Genomic DNA, 16847 nt, shown 5'->3' on the forward strand with positions numbered 1-16847 from the left:
CACAAGGTTCGGCGACAACAGACAGCCGGATAGAAGCGTCGATAACCTTCCAGAAACTTCGGATACATGCAGGCGCGTCCCGCGCTGTGCGATAACATTTCTTAGGCGGCGAAACGTGGTCGCCCGATAAAGATAAGTACACGTGTCAGTATTGATGATAGTTCGTGCCACATTGGTGTTGGGAGGATCAGACGACACAGACGAGAAATATACCCAGTGGCATCACATCTGTAACACAAAGGACGCTTCAGAACAACGTCGCACCCTCGAAAGGAGATGTTAGAATGGTCGGGACGATAAGATCACTCATTCGGGTCCGGGAGAATGATGGAGTATATCCGGTAGCATGGTGTTAGCCAGACACGTGGTAGTAGTTCGGTCTCATATTCGGTTGCGCACTTCATCGTAGCCTCGCCCGGTACTGTTCCACGCCTGTTGCAGCAATGAACAAATGAGTCAGTGTGGGAAGGCAAAGCTGCTGGGCATCATAGAAGCACATAACGTTTGTTAGTTCTTCGTGTTTACTCAGCTCCTCCCGCACAATCTGACTAACGGTCGCCGTCAGATGCAGTGATTGGCTGTTGCCCATTCTGGCATCAGTCGTAACGTCTGTGAGCAGGCCAAAGCTTGATATGATGCGCCGCGTCTTTTGCGTCTGAAAAGTGCGGGAACGTTGTATTACGTGAGTGATTGAGCTGAGGCTCTCATTGCTGATATGGAAGTTATAAACAACTTCGGAGATTCACTTAAAGAAATGGCCGACTTTGTCTTTCTCTAACGTGCCAGGATTGACCGTTCTGGGGAGCGCCAGTATGGTTCCTATATACGTAAGCACTAGTTTCGCACCCGTTTGCAGTGGGTGAGCCAGTCGTCCACCTTCTCGCCGCACTTGCCTGCAAAAATGGATGCGCTATCAGGTACTGGAGTTTCTAGGAACCCGCCGCCGCGGAAATTGGCACCGAAGAAACCGCTCTAGCTGGTACAGTCCAGGTGGCGGTTTCATCGCGTGACATTTCGACCAGAAGCCTTAGTGTAGGCAGTCCATAAAGGCGGTGGCTTTGACGATGATCAGGCAGTTCGATAACTGTACCGAAGGGGGGGGGTGTCTTGGTGCTCCGCAACCTCCACCAAAACTGTTACGCATGATTGTGTGTTGATTCACAGATGAACGCTGGCAGAGATGATCGATCGTGAAGACAGCCGTTGAAGTGCTGCTGCTCGTCACAGGGACCCTCGTCGCCCTCCTCTTCTTCAACCTCTTTTCCTCACCGCATTGCAGTATGTTTGTCTTCAATAAAGCACTGTCTTCAATAAAGCAATGATATTGCTGCGGAACAGTATTTGCCATCACGAGGAGGCGAGCGGTGTGAAGACCACGACGACGATTAGAGGCAAGCGCGGGCTGTTGCCTTTTGGCCAAACGAGGCGTATTTCCTTGTAAATATACTTGTATATAGTTTTTCGGCTGCGCCTTCCTACGTAACATAGCTGGTGCAGGTGGACGTTTCCTGTACTTCGTCACGGAGCTTCGCAGTGGCGGGTACGTCGAGCCTTCTTTAATGGCTCCCGGCGACGACAACTCGATTCCGCCGGCTCCGACACCTGCTGCCACTTCGACGACCTGCATCACTCTCCCCGCTCCCCGTCATCCTGGCGTATTCTCGGGCAAAGATGGGGAAGACGTCGAGGACTGGATCAGCCTGTACGAACACGTCAGCCGCAATAACCTGTGGGACCATACTATCATACTCGCCAACGTAGTCTTTTACCTCGGTGGCACACCTCAAGTTTGGTTTGGGACGCACGAAGATGAGCTCACCAGTCGCGATTCGCTTAAGTAAAAGCTCCGAGAGTTGCTCGGCAATCCCTACGGTCCCCAACTTGCCGCACAGAAGGCGCTTTCCGGCCGTGTGCAGATGTTAACAGAGCCCTATGTCACGTACATTCAGGACGTCTTGGCTCTGTTCCGCAAAGTTGACGCACACATGACTGAGTCAGACAAGGTTTCCCACATCCTCAATGGCATTGCCGATGCCGCCTTCGACTAGCTCGTTTTCAGCAACGTGACAACGGTGAATGCAGTTATCAAAGAGTGCCGCCGCCTGGAACTCGCTAAAAGCCGACGTATCGACCAGCAGTTTGCCCGTTTGCCCAACACCCCAGCGACATCTTCCTGTGCCGACGCTCTTCGTCCCAACAACACTGGCCATGTTACCAGGATTATCCGGCGTGAGATCGAGGCCGCCTATCCTGCTTCCTTCGTCTCCAGCGCCACCAACGCACCTGCAGCCACGGTTTGCCTGGTCCCGGCAATTTTCCGTCAGGAGTGCGAAAACATGGGTCTTGACCCCATCCTCTCGGCCCATCACCCTGATACCCACCCGGCTTCTTCGATTCCGCCCCGTCCCGCATCTTCTAACCCACCACGTTTCCGCAACCCATCTGAATGGTGCACTGCGGATGAGAAGCCCATTTGTCTTTACTGCCATCGAATCGCGCACATTTCTCGGCACACCCACAGTCGCTGGAGTTCCCCGACCCAGTCTACTTATACTGCCTACTCTCGCGCCCCAAGTGGCCCTTCTGGTCCCTATGCCGCACGCTTCGATAATGCCGCCACTGACTCTTCTGCGCCGAACCACCCCTATTCTCGATCGCCTTCGCCCCAACGACAACAGTATCGCTCTGCCCAGGCCCGTCGCTCCTATTCTCCGCTGCGACTCCCTTCGGACGCCGTTTCCAGCTGAAAAACTAGACGATGCAGCGCCTCGAGGCGACGCTGCATTGCTCCCTACGCCGCCAAATCCTCTACTGACGTTGCCCACTCATCCGAACCTTCTTGACGTGCAAGTCGACGGTGTTTCTGTGTCTGCTCTTATAGACACCGGGACGCATTTGTCGGTAATGAGCGGTGACATTCGTAACCAGCTGAAGAAAATAATCGTGCCCGCCACGACGCCTGTTGTCCGTGTCGCCGATAGCGGAACCGCCCCCATAACTTGTATGTGTGCCGCTCGCGTCTCCTTCGCCGATTGCTCCACGATCGTGCTATTCACAGTCATCGCCCACTATCCCCACGACATCGTCCTCAGCTTAGACTTCTTCTCCGGAGATTCTGCTCTCATTGATTGTTCCACCAGTACTCTCCACCTTCACCTGCCTGTTCTGGATCCCGTGAACCACACCCCAGTCATCTCAGTTCCGTAGACTTTGTTCGTTTGCCACCTTCCTCACTGACTTACGTTGACTTAGTGTCATCCCCACCAGTCCCCGGCGGTCTCTAAATCGCATCTCCTATGCAACACATACTCCTTACACATGGGATCTTAATGCCTCATAGAGTTTTATCTGTTACGGTGAATTGCGTCTGCCTGCCAACGGTCAATTTTTGCGTGACCACACAAGTGCTGCCAGGCGGGATGTCCCTGGCCCAGCTTTGCTCATTCGAGGACAACCCAGTAGCATATATTGCAGTAGACGACAATTCAGCCGGTCCTCCTCTAGTATAGCAGTCGGCTACTTGTACCCTCGCTGACTTACAGAAAATGATAGCGCCCGACATGCCGTCCAATCACGCTCGTGAGCTCTACCGCGTTCTGTTTTCCTACCACGATATTTTTTTTTTACTTTACCAATCGTCCTTTGGCCCAAACTACAGCTGTTAAACAGTGGCATTCATACCGGTGATGCCCCTCCTAATCATCGCCGCCTGTATCGAGTGTCATCAGCTGAGCGTCAAGTTATTCACGCCGAAGTTCGCAGAATGCGCGCCAAGAACATCATTGAACCATCGTGTAGTCAATGGGCGTCACCTGTTGTACTGGTAAAAAAGAAAAATGGCTCGTGGCGCTTTTGCGTGGATTATGGGCACCTTAACAGGGTTACCGAAAAGGACGTGTATCCTCTACCTCGGATTGATGCCGCCCTTGTGCGCATCCACGGTGCTCGCTATTTCTCCTCTATGACCTTCGCTCCGGCTATTGGAAGATTGCCGTGGACGATATCGACCGCGAGAAGACTGCTTTTGCAACACCCGACGGCCTTTATCAATTCAAAGTGATGCCGTTTGGTGTATGCAACCCTCCTGCCACTTTTGAGCGCATGATGCACTCCCTTCTTGAATGTTTCAAATGGTCCAAGTGCCTGTGCTACTTGGACGACGTTATGATATCGTCTCCAACATTCGCTACGCTCCTAGAGCGCCTCTGAGCAATCGCGGACGTTTTTCTTCGAGCCGGTCTGCAACTCAACACATCGAAGTGCCGATTCGGCTGTCGCCAGATTACCATCCTTGTACATCTCCTTGACGCGAACGGAGTGCAACCGGAGCCAGGCAAGATCCAGCTGTTACCCACTTCCCGATTCCGAAGTGTGTCAAGGATGTGCGCATAGCACGACCACTAACCGAGTTTTTGAAAAAACATGCCCCTTTCAAGAGGGGTGATAAGGAGGCCTCTGCGTTCCCGCATCTAATAAACGTTCTCACAAAGCCTCCCGTTCTGGCCCGTTTCGAACCTTCTGCGCCTACCGAAATCCGTACTCATTCCAGCGGTCATGGAAGTAGCGCAGTACTGGCACAACGCCAGTGCGGCCACAACTGTGTTATCACTTACGCCAGCTGGCTCCTCTAACCCGCGGAGCGCAACTATTCCTTGTTAGAGTGTGAGTGTCTGGCCGTAGCTTGGGCGGTTGCGAAATTCCACCCATACTTATATGTCCGACCCTTTCCCGTTGTCAAAGACCCTCGCCCGCTTTGCTGGTTATGCTCACTGAAAGATCCTACAGGAAGACTTGGTCGCTGGGCCTTACGCCTCCAACAACATTCGTATTGGGCTATCTACAAATCTGGTGACTGCCTGCCTGTCTCGCTACCCGGTCGACGAGCCTGACGACGCCGACAGTAGTACCACCAACGACATGTTCACTGTGTCTGCCTTCGCTAGCACCGCCGATGAGGGGTACCCAGACATATCGCTGCGAGTACTCATTGAGCGTCTGCGCTCTACACCTACCGACGCATCCGTTAGCCGATATGTCCTCCAGGACGGCATTCTGTACCGAAGGAACTTCCTCCCTGACGTCTCTGATCTTCTTCTTGTAGTGTCGAAACATCTACGACAGACTGTGCTCTTTGAGATCGATGACGCACCCACTGCAGGACATCTTGGCGTAACCCGCACGTATGACCGCGTCCACCACCGCTTCTATTGCCCTGTTCTCGCTCGCTCCGTCCGACGCTATGTTGCTGCCTGTGATCCCTGCCAGAGTGGGAGAACACCTCAGGTTCTACCTGTCGGTCATCTCTAGCCGATCACCGTCCCTGTGGAAGCGTTCTTTCGTGTTGGATTAGACTTCCTCGGTCTCTTTGCCACGTCATCTTCTGGGAACAAACGGGTAGCCGTCGCAACTGATTACGCCACTCGATACGCTATCACGCGGGCTCTGCCTACCGATGGCGCCACTGACGTCGCGGACTTTCTCTTGCGTGATATCTTGCTTCATGGCGCCCCGCGACAGCTGCTCACTGACCGCGGTCGTAACTTCCTCTCGAAAGTTATCACCGACATTTTGCGTTCCTGCTTCCATTCAACACAAGCTTACTACCTTATACCCTCGTAAAACCAATGGCCTGACAGAGTGGTTAAACCGTACACTTACCGATGTGCTGACCAAGTACATTTGCAAGGACCACCACGACAGGGACATTGCACTGCCTTACGTCACATTTGCGTATAATTCTTCCCGGGAACACAATGCCGGATTTTCTCTATTTTATCTACTGTACGATAGCGAACCGACCTTGCCCCTAGTCACGGCACTTCCTGCTGCGATCCCAACAAGCGAGCATGCGCGCGATGTCATCGTCCTCGCCGACCAAGCACGCCAGCTTGCCCGTACTCGACTGACGGCCTCGAAAACCACTCTGCAGTGTCAGTACAACGCCCGCCATCGTGACGTACAGTTTTCGCCTGGTGCGCTCGTGCTCCTGTGGTCACCCTCTCGTCACGTCGGACTTTCAGAGAAGCTCCTTTCGCGATACCGAGGGCGCTACCGCGTGCTGTGCCAGGTAATGCCTGTGACGTACGAAATTGGTCCTGTGATTTATAACTCGTCCTTCACTCTGGCATCTAGTGATGTCGTCATCTAGTGAAGCACGTCAGTAGGCTCAACGCCTACTGTACTGCTTTCGAATCTGGCCTTTAGTCGCTCCGGGACGGCGCTTTTGCTGCCGGAGGTAGTGCTACGGAACAGTATTTGCGATCACTAAGGGGCGAGCAGTGTGAAGATGGTGACGACGATTAGAGGCTAGCGCGGGCTCTTGCCTCTTGGCCAAGTTCTGCGCATTTTCTTGTAAATATACTTGTACATAGCTTTTCGTTTGCCTCTTCCTATGTAACAATATTGTTACTGTTGTATTGCTAAAAAAAGGATTGGGATTCTTCGGAGATGAATATATAGTATTTATTGGAATCGCTTCTGTGAATATCAGAGAGAACTTGATTTCAGCTGCAGTGATGCATCTAAGTGTAGCGAAGAAGGAACTTAGCTGCCGACACACATTAAGTTGTTTGCCTTCGCATAACGCACAAACAAAATCCACTAAAGTACAGGTAAAATAACAGGTCATTACTACTTAAGTTAACATTTATAAGTACCTTCACATAACGGTCACTATCAACTTTCCTTAGAACGTGCAGAATGAAGACCTATGTTGTCTGCCTTCCGCAAACTAGGTATTCTGCTGCGGAAACTTAAAAATATCCTTCTAATATTACGGTACTGAGCTACCTAACGTTGATACAACTAAAACAAGAATATGATTCCATTGCTTGGAACCCATATAGTAAACTCTGCGTTACCAACTAGACAAAAATGCAGTGTAAGCTAGGAAGTTATATTTCTTTCAAGTGTAAAATGTCTCACTACCGATGAGTATTATTGCTGAATGAGAATATTTCCTCTATTTAACTAAGAAGACAAAATTGCCGCCTAGATTTTCTACATCATCTAATCAAGTACAAGTTTGACCATGACCCTTCAATATATGAAACTTTTTCTACAAGACGTACACAGCCCATTATCGCCCCAACTCAATAACACCTTATTTGCTTGACCTGACACGTATCAGTTTTCTTTCTTTCCTCAGAGAATTTCGGAATGGGATGAAATTACCGCATGACTTACGACGGCATTTCAGAACTTATACATGTGCATGTGTAAGTATACATATAAGTTATTTTTCTTACTTTTTATTTGGTTTTCGGAAGTGTGCATTTTTTTCACCTTCTCGCCATTATGTTTGCCTGTCATGCAAGGGCCACACTGTGGCACCGTAGTATGACTTAATAAATTAAAATGAAGAACATATTTCATGCGGGCTTTTGATGGAAGGCATTCATATTATTGCGATTTACTTTATTTGCTCGCTTCAGCCGTCTCTGTCTGTCTGTCTGTCTGTCTGTCTGTCTGTCTGTCTGTCTGTCTGTCTGTCTGTCTGTCTGTCTGTCTGTCTGTCTGTCTGTCTGTCTGTCTGTCTGTCTGTCTGTCTGTCTGTCTGTCTGTCTGTCTGTCTGTCTGTCTGTCTGTCTGTCTGTCTGTCTGTCTGTCTGTCTGCCTGCCTGTCTGTCTGTCTGTCTGTCTGTCTGTCTGTCTGTCTGTCTGTCTGTCTGTCTGTCTGTCTGTCTGTCTGTCTGTCTGTCTGTCTGTCTGTCTGTCTGTCTGTCTGTCTGTCTGTCTGTCTGTCTGTCTGTCTGTCTGTCTGTCTGTCTGTCTGTCTGTCTGTCTGTCTGTCTGTCTGTCTGTCTGTCTGTCTGTCTGTCTGTCTGTCTGTCTGTCTGTCTGTCTGTCTGTCTGTCTGTCTGTCTGTCTGTCTGTCTACCTGCCGTGGTTGCTCAGTGGCTATGGTGTTGGGCTGCTGAGCACGAGGTCGCGGGACCGAATCCTGGCCATGGCGGCCGCATTTCGATGGGGGCGAAATGCGAAAACACCCATGCACTTAGATTTAGGTTCACGTTAAAGAACCCCCGGTGGTCGACATTTCCGGAGTCCTCCACTACGGCGTGTCTCATAATCAGATAGTGGTTTGGGCACGTAAAACGGCATAATTACAATTAGGAATTATTGTCTATCTGTCTCTCTGTCTGTGGGAGGTGGCGCTAGGAGCTAACTGCCATAGCCATGGTTTATTTAGGTCGGCCTGCCATGTTGCCAAGGGATCTTAGGAGCGCCCGACAGCCGGCCACTCAGGTTGATTGTGCCAACATCTCTTGTCGCACTATATGTACGTGAGCCGTCTTCTTCTTCACCCGCTCTGGAGGCGATCATGTCGCTACAGGGTTTCCCGCGTAGTGTGAAGTGTGATTGAAATTTGTGCAAAAGGCGCGCGTGTGGAAAGAAAAAAGACTGCAAACCTATAATCCTAACTGGCCATTCCTAGCAGCCGTTAGGAGGTCCAGGTTCTGTCCCTATTGCGGCGAGGTGCACAAATAGCTCTGTGGTGGACGTGGCTGAGAATGTCTGGGCACAGGGCGCATTGGCTTGCGCGTTGAGGAAAACTTCTTGCATCGTCGACGTCTACGTCCCCAGTGTCATGAAACTCAGCAAGCACCACTAAGGCGTACTGATCTGTTCTTGGCCCGTGCTGAGTGTTCAAATCGTTGAGGGGAACAATGCAGAAGGCGATGCAATCGAATGGCTTGCAACGGTGGCAGTGGCGGAGAACTGAGAGTTGCGCCGTGCCTTGTTGCCCATGGTGATTCATGCTGTAGCACCGCTTCAGGTGCGGATACGGTTGTGCAGGGCGGCCTATCTCGACGAACAGCAAGACCTCAGTCTCGATATGGCGTTATGAGTCCTGCCGCTACTCGTTCGGTGCGCAATTCGCCAAGGTTTTCTTCAGATTGGTACGGGAATGAGATGATGTCGTGTGTAGTGTTGGGTTCGTGCATTCCGTGAGTGACGTACGAGACATCACCGGCAGCGTTTACTGTAACCTATGCAGAACGACAGTAATGCAGTAGTGGAAAAGCATTTCCCGCCACCGGTTCTTGCAGATGCCCGTGCCTGGTAGAAGTCGGAGCTACAAAATAAGACCGCCTGACAGCACACGACTTGTGTGAATATTGCCCAAGTGTTGGCCACTCACGTTGCTGATGTACAAGTGATTCTAGAGCTGGAGAAACGAGATGGCGGAGCGGCTCCTGCAAAATTTTGGTAGGCGATGCATCCGCGGAAGATGCGAGTAGAAAACCGTGGAACGTTTGCCTTATGCGGGTTGCCGGGAAATCTCGAAAGGAGAAAGTATGAGGGTTGCGGTTGTAGCTGAAAGCATTGCCAGGGTTGTGCTTTTATCATCGTCGTGCCTGCGGGAGTTAAATTTGCGCTCACAGTGAAGGCGGAGGGACAGCCTCTGCACATCGATAATGATCGATAATCGATAATGAATGATCGATAACCGATAGTGAATCGATTGATCGAATGATCGATAACGAAAGAGTTAACCGTGAACGGAAATACGAAAACTCGCTGGAATATCAGAGGAAGGAGAGTAGTGGGCCATAGAGTAGCCGAACGCGCTTGCCTTTCGCCTAGTGAATTGCTCGGAAAGAGAGGTTACGCACCTGCCATTAAGGTGGGAGGAGACTTAGGGATCGAGTAGTGGTTTGACGCTGAGTAGTGATGTGTAGTGGCTGGATGATGAGGCCGGCGCGTGCTGACGATTGGCACGGGTGGACACAGGGGATGTGCGACGACGAGACGCTGAATAACGCAACGCCTCAAATAACTAGAGATGTTGTGGTTGAGATGTTGAGATTGCGTAGTGACCAAATACAGCTGCCCTCACGTCGCAGAATTCCGCACCGGGGAGGGGGGGGGCAGCAGCCGTAGTCTGGAACGTAGTGGGGGCCTGAAACTTTATAGAGATGTGACTGTCAAGCCGATGCACCATACATCCGGCATGTCGATGTAGAATTCCCGGACACCGTACAATCGCGGTACGTTTGCCGTACCCTGTGAGGCCACATCAATCTCGCCTTGGTAGAGTCCGTGCGTTGGCGTTGGCCTAACTGGCCTCGGTCATCGGGTGCCACCACTTTGTGGCAGGCAATGTGAAGAGGTACCCGTTGTAGCCATGGTTTATTTCGGCCGGCCAGCCATGGTGCCGCGAGAACTAAGGAGCGGCCGATACCGTCGCCACTCAGGTCGATCGCGCCAGCACATTCTTTTCTTCCGCTACATGCACGTGAGCCGTCTTCTTCACCGCCTCTGGATGCAATAGTCGCACCGCTAAATACTATCTATCTATCTATCTATCTATCTATCTATCTATCTATCTATCTATCTATCTATCTATCTATCTATCTATCTATCTATCTATCTATCTATCTATCTATCTATCTATCTATCTATCTATCTATCTATCTATCTATCCATCCTCTTACGGTGACCGAGTGAACCAACTTTCCTGCCAGCTGGAGGCATTGCGTAGGTGCGCGTAGTCAGGATGCCTTTGTGGTCGTTCCATCGTTGTCATTCCAGCCTCGTTTCCTGACTCTCGTCCCGCCATCGTCCCTATACCTTCTACGCCGACGCCTTGACGAAAATTGTCTATTTACTTCGACCACTAGGTATATGCTCATTATTGTGGCGGAATTGGGGCATCATCGAGCCATTGACGTCAATGTGTCATCGTGAAACAGTCTTCTTTATGAATTCTTGTGATACCGTTGTCCTGATGTCGTTATCGTGATCATCGTATCATCGTCGTCAATGTAACTTCGTCATAGGACTTCAGTGACACTATCGTCATCACACCATTGTATCCGTACAGTCCTCGCCATACGATTGTTGCCATGCCGTCCTTGCTATGCTGTGATTTTGATATTGTTATCACTTTACTACCGTTAGACCAGTGCCTTCATTCGGTCGTCTTGATACAAGAGTCATCGTTCCTTCGAATTGATTCCTTCTTCGTCACGGCAAGGTAGTTAGGTTGTCATTATGCAGTCGCGATTATGCTACAGTTCTCAATATTTCGTTTTCATTGCGTTGTCATCGCTATCATACATCCGTTGTCATACCGTCATTGTTATGTTGTCATGGTCGTGTCATCGTTCTCACTGCAGCTTCATCATCCAGTCCCCATCCTGCCGCCGTCGACAGGCTATCGTCCTCATGCAGGTTTTATAGTTTCCGTCACGCCTCGGTTGTCGTGTGCTTTGTCATCCCGTTGTTGTCATACCATTGTCATTGTCTTACTGCCGTCGTCGTTGACTCGTCATCATGCATTCGTTGTCATACAAATCTTGTTATGAGGCTGCAATAGTTCCAAAGTCGTCACGTGAACTTCGACATCCGACTATCGCCATGACGTAGTCGCTGCACCATTGTCGCCATACAGTCGACGTGACACTGTCATTTTATAATAATTTCAGTAACGCCATCCTATTGCCATCATGCCATCGTAGTCACAGCGTCTTAGTTAAACCATCGACGTCACTCTTTCTTGTCATACTATCGTAATCCTGTAATCATCATTCAATCGACGTTATCCCTCCGCTGTCATGTCATCGTCGACACAGTGTGGTCGCCTATTTATAGCGTCGTAGTTGTGCAATCGTGATCGTGATACAGTCGTAATTCCACATTAGTAATCCAGTTTTCAAGATAACATCATCGCGATGCTGGCTTCATGATTGCCTTTATGTATTTGCCAGCATCGTGTTGATTTCATGTAATTATCTTCGCGACACAGCATCATACCCTTGTCATTGTTTAAGAATCGTCATCTCAATGTCGTGAAGTCATCGCCATTAGAGTGCCTTTGTCTTTCCATCAACGTCAGTTCGCAGTCCTCGTTGCATTCTAGTTATTGCGTCGGCGTCTTGTAGTCTTCTTCCTACCACCATGCTCACGGGCGACTTCGGAAATCAGGTGCCTTAGCGAAGGGGGGCAGTACCGCAGAAGTCATATACCCGAAGGAACAGAAGTATCAGAAATACTACTACCCATGGTAAATCAACATGGCGAAAAATACGCTGTGTAGCTACCTCGCGTAAATGCTAATGGTATTACTATTGACACTCCATAGTGAGATAAGTGCTACAATAATTTTTCAAACGTTTATTCCAATTGTACATGCGAGTGCTGTTTCTTATTCCCCAGCAAATAACGTGTTGTCGGGGTCAGAGTCTCCAGCTCTAGGTGAATGAATGGTTCTAGCATCGTTTCTCATAGCCCTTGATGGCGATCTGAGAGCCGCAATACCAGTTGGGGACGCGAGAGTTGTCATTTTTCTTACTGGTTGCATCTGTTCGCAACGTAGCAGGATGCTTTGCACAACCTCACGGTAAAATGTCACAAGAGCTGCCTTTCTCTACTACCATTACATAAAGAAAAAAAACTGCAAAGGTACTAAAGTCTCCTTATGTGCATTGAATGCAAAAGCAGCATGACTATTCCACGCGATACGTTTCACTCTGTCATGTGCTCCAATTTCGCAAGGCTAATTTTCCGACAGGCAAACCAAATTGTGGCGATGGGCCAACTAATTTTAGGATTGGGCCAGGTGGGTTTTGAACGTGGTCAACTCAATTTTCGAATTGTGCAAAGTCAATTAGGCGTGTGCACCAATGAAATTTTGAGGGTGGGCCCAGTCAATTTTGGAGGTGGGCCAGGTTGGTGTTGAGCATGAACTCAATTTTCGATTGGGGCAGCGTCAATTTTTTCGCGTGTGGGTCGCGGTGTTTGACGTAAGCCGTGGTTGTTCATCCGTGGATTTCCCCGTGCGAGCCACAGCAGGTCTAACGCCAGTAACAGTACGTCATCGTCTGGGCACGTGCATTTTGATCCCATGGAATGTTAATCCAGACAGCGGATGTTGCACTTTATGGGGAATTTAATTCGTTCAAAACCAAATGAAATGTTCCATAATTACTTTTCAGCTGCGCTATGAGTACTAATTCCGTAGCGAAAAGAGCCGGGGACTGGCACATTTGTACAATTAGTAGGGTTAGTTTTAAAGCCATGAAGAAGAAGTAGAAGCAGAAGCCATAGTATTAGTACTACTAGTGGTAGTATTAGTAGTAGTAGTAGTAGTAGTAGTCGTAATAGTAGTACTAGTAGCAGTAGTAGTCAGAAGTAGCAAAAGTACCAGCAGTAGTAATAGAAAACACTTTGCAGAAAATAGCTGCAGATGAAGCGCCTTGTCGCCAACATTAAAACAGCGCCACAACCCCCACAAACCAAGAAACAACAAATAAATATGTTGTAAACATTGAAATATATATGTTGAATAAAATACTCTATTTTTCCTTCAGACGGGAACATCAAGAACCAAGGAAGGCCCCTGCCTCACATTCAACAAAACTGTGTTTTTGACAATTTAAACGCTTGTTTTGGTCTAGATGCCTAACTGTTACGGACGTTAAATGAAGAATCTGCAAGGACTCACACCAATGATATTGATTCGACACGTGAGAGGCACGAAAGCAACTCGATGAATATATACGCTCCAAACAGGAACCTTACAGGTCAATGTAAATATTCCGCAGCTCACGCGAAAGCAGTAATAGGATTATTGGAAAACGTCTGACTAAATATTTTACTGAGCAATATTCTTTAATAATAGCCGCATTATAACTTTTGCAAGGTTGTTTTTTTCTTCTGGACTCATATATGCTAGCCTCGCGAATTGTTGTTTCCATAAATCAGAATCAAATTTCATTACGATGTACATAAGGTTAATACAAAATACAATGACGAGGAGGAATTCCCGGAGCCAGAGACCGAATTGAATGTTCTATGCGTGGTATAGAAGAAAATTAAACTTAGGTATAGCAATGAGAATAGAAAAAACGCTAACTACAAAAAGAAATTAGAAAGACAATATATATAAAGACATACGAGAACACAGCTTAAAACAATTATGCAACAAGAAATCACCATGAAAAAGAAACTATTACAAAATAGAATCGGAAAACGTATTTTTAACGATTTCTCTTCAATTATAAACGTAATATATAAGCTCAATCAGTTACTAATGAGTGTGCAAATGCACATATTATTGAGTACGCACAAAACGTTTAAGTAGGTTAGATTGATTCAAACGAAACTTTTTGGATTTTGTAATAAATAATTGTGATGTCATAATTTTAGGAAAAATGTTAGTGAGTCTCATGATAAAAAGGCGCTGAAATAATTAGTTTGGCGGAGGCAGTTATTCTGAACTTTGGGCAAGGTAAGATTCTGGATATGAGAAAATCTTGTGCTGTTTATGTTGTCTATGGAAGAAGAGAGAATGAAAGAAAGGGGAGTCGATTGTTGGTATACTAAAGACAGATAGGCAGAATATGTTTTACTATGCCGCACATCGCACGTATTAAGGGCTTGTAGCAATTTTTTTGAATTGGTGTACTATGGCCTAAACGTTATAATTTTGATCGATTTGTTACGGGAAACTTGTGGTGGGAAAATTGCAGTAGTGTATGCATTACCCCATGTAATAGCACAACAGTTAGCTTGTGAATCAATGATTGCACAATACAATAATAGCGGAATGTTACGTGATAAAAAAGGCGTGCTCCAATAAGTATGCGCATACCATCGGAAATGGTTCTGAAATCTGAAATGAAGTAACGAAATTTAGGGTTCCTATCTTGCCTGACATCTGCACCTACCGTGGTTGGTTGGTGACTTTGGCACTGCGCTTTGACAAGTGAGGTCGCAGGATGAAATTCCGGCTATGGAGAAAGCATTTCGATTCAGTCGGGATGTATTACTGCCCACACACTTTGCCTTGGGTGTACATTAAAGAACCCGGATGGTTCAATATAATACAGTGTACCCCTCACGACACGTCTCATAATCGCTATGTGGTTTTTATGAGAAAACCTCGAAATTGTTTTCACCTAATTCGATGTGAGAATACATACAATCGTCACTAGACTAGATAAACTCTGAGGAAGTCCTCATGGAGGGTTTCCAAATAAATTCTCACAGTACTTGGAAAGTAGAAGAAACACTGAAAACTAACCGACAAAGCTGGACATCGGCAAAACTCGAATCACGGCACAATTGTGGCTTTCATCGAAAAAATTCAGTTCGTGCTTATATTTTATCTTTGAATGACCTGCAAGAGAAATAAAAAAAAATGATAGAAGGATGTTAGTTTGCATAGTAAAACTTAAAATGATACATGATTTCCGTACAAAGCATAAATTGGATACTTCTTGGTGTGGTCCTTGCTTTATCAATTGAATAGGTTGCGAAAGCAAAACTTTCGCCTTGTTCGGCAAATCTGTGTGCGCAATAGTTATAATACATTACTTTACGTGTCATTTATGAATCCACGCCACGTTATTTCCAAAATGGACTGCTGCTATACGTCGACGTCTCGTTAATAAGCACAATGAAAGAATACAAAGCTATAAGGAAATGCATGCTGGTTGTACTGACTAGGTTATTTAACAACCGTTTTCTTAAAGCAAAAAACAAAGGGAAAGCATTATTTTTTCGGTCGGAGAGGGCACAAAAGACGAAGAATACCACATCATTGCAAGAGTAACTGGGCTCGAGTTTGCAGTTGTGAATGGCGCGCTACAGTATACCATGGCAGAATCCGTAAATATTTCTCGAAATGTTTCAAGTTAGGTAAATAAGTGCGAGTACTTCCATGTGACCATCATCTCGAGTCTCGATAGCTGGTTTTGCGGCGCGGATATTCATGACGTCGTTCTCATTAAAGCTCAAATATGCATTTGTGCTTTTTGCTCGAGCACAAGTACGAATCGTAATATCAGATGTCGTTCGCCCTTTTTATTGGCAGTAGTAAGACATAGCCTTGCGGGAATGGCATGCATTCTATAGCTGTCTAAAATTATCTACCTGATTATGTACGCGCGCATATCGACTGAAAACGCGAACAGTAAAATGGGTGCTTTGTTTTGTTTGTCATTTATCAATCTGCAAGAATAGACAGAATGTTTTTGTTTGCGAATGTACCTACGCCGGGAAGTGCAAGAAACAATGTAATGTTGGTAATATTCATTTTATAACTTTCGAAACTGTATTCATGGCACATTGCATCACGATACGTTGTACAGTACACTGGGGCCCTTTCAAGTTTTAGTGCTGGTAAATTTTGTGGCCGGCTCTAAGAAAGCCCTAAATTACTTTTCACTGCGTTTCTAGCAAAGTCAAAGAAGCTCATTTAACACTCGACGTGCTAGCTCCCTCTTAAATGCGTTCTCTTTGTCCGCGCCTTTGAATGCCACGAATACCACGTGAACTGTTTATTCTGCATTATAATAGCTTGCACGACGCTGCTGTGAGCAAGCGTGGCAGCACCAGCGAGTGAAGTGACCTTCGTGCGGTCTATTTCTCGAACCCAAGAGCGGCGAAAACATAGCGCCTACAAAGGTATGAGCCGTCTGCAGATCAACCGCGCGCGGCCATGCAAAGAACACACTTGGTGGCGGAGTCGAATCAGTTTTGCCCCTCCCTTCTTCACTGCCTCCTCACGTTCCTCTATACATGGCGCGCGAGAATGAGCTGCGAACCTCAGTTCCCCTTGCACCCGGTCTGAAAATGCGCAGCTTGCTGCCGGAGCACAAAGCCGCCCCCTCGCTCCATCTCATCCCCCAACGGCTTTTCGCGCCAAGAAAGACGGTGCGTTTGCTCTCGGCTTTCTTCTTCGCCCGCTCCAGATTGAGCCGCGATCGCCGACTGCCGTCGCGTGCTTTCACTCGCACATACAGCATACGAGACGCGGCGACGGTGTTGTTGCCTTGGACTTAATGCGTTACATCACTGCGACAGCGGCGACAAAAATGTGTGTAGTCCATATG

General features: G+C 47.8%; 1 long non-coding RNA gene across 1 annotated transcript in view; it reads right to left on the bottom strand.

Moving 5' to 3' along the window:
• Positions 1-16847, bottom strand: part of LOC142586883 (uncharacterized) — a 63302-nt gene that overhangs the window by 6405 nt on the left and 40050 nt on the right. Inside the window, exon 4 of the long non-coding RNA XR_012829278.1 lies at positions 15035-15130. This is a non-coding gene — a long non-coding RNA (uncharacterized LOC142586883). The remainder of the gene's footprint in view (positions 1-15034; positions 15131-16847) is intronic.

The sequence above is a fragment of the Dermacentor variabilis genome, chromosome 7, assembly GCF_050947875.1.
Source record: "Dermacentor variabilis isolate Ectoservices chromosome 7, ASM5094787v1, whole genome shotgun sequence".
Lineage (NCBI taxonomy): Eukaryota > Metazoa > Arthropoda > Arachnida > Ixodida > Ixodidae > Dermacentor > Dermacentor variabilis.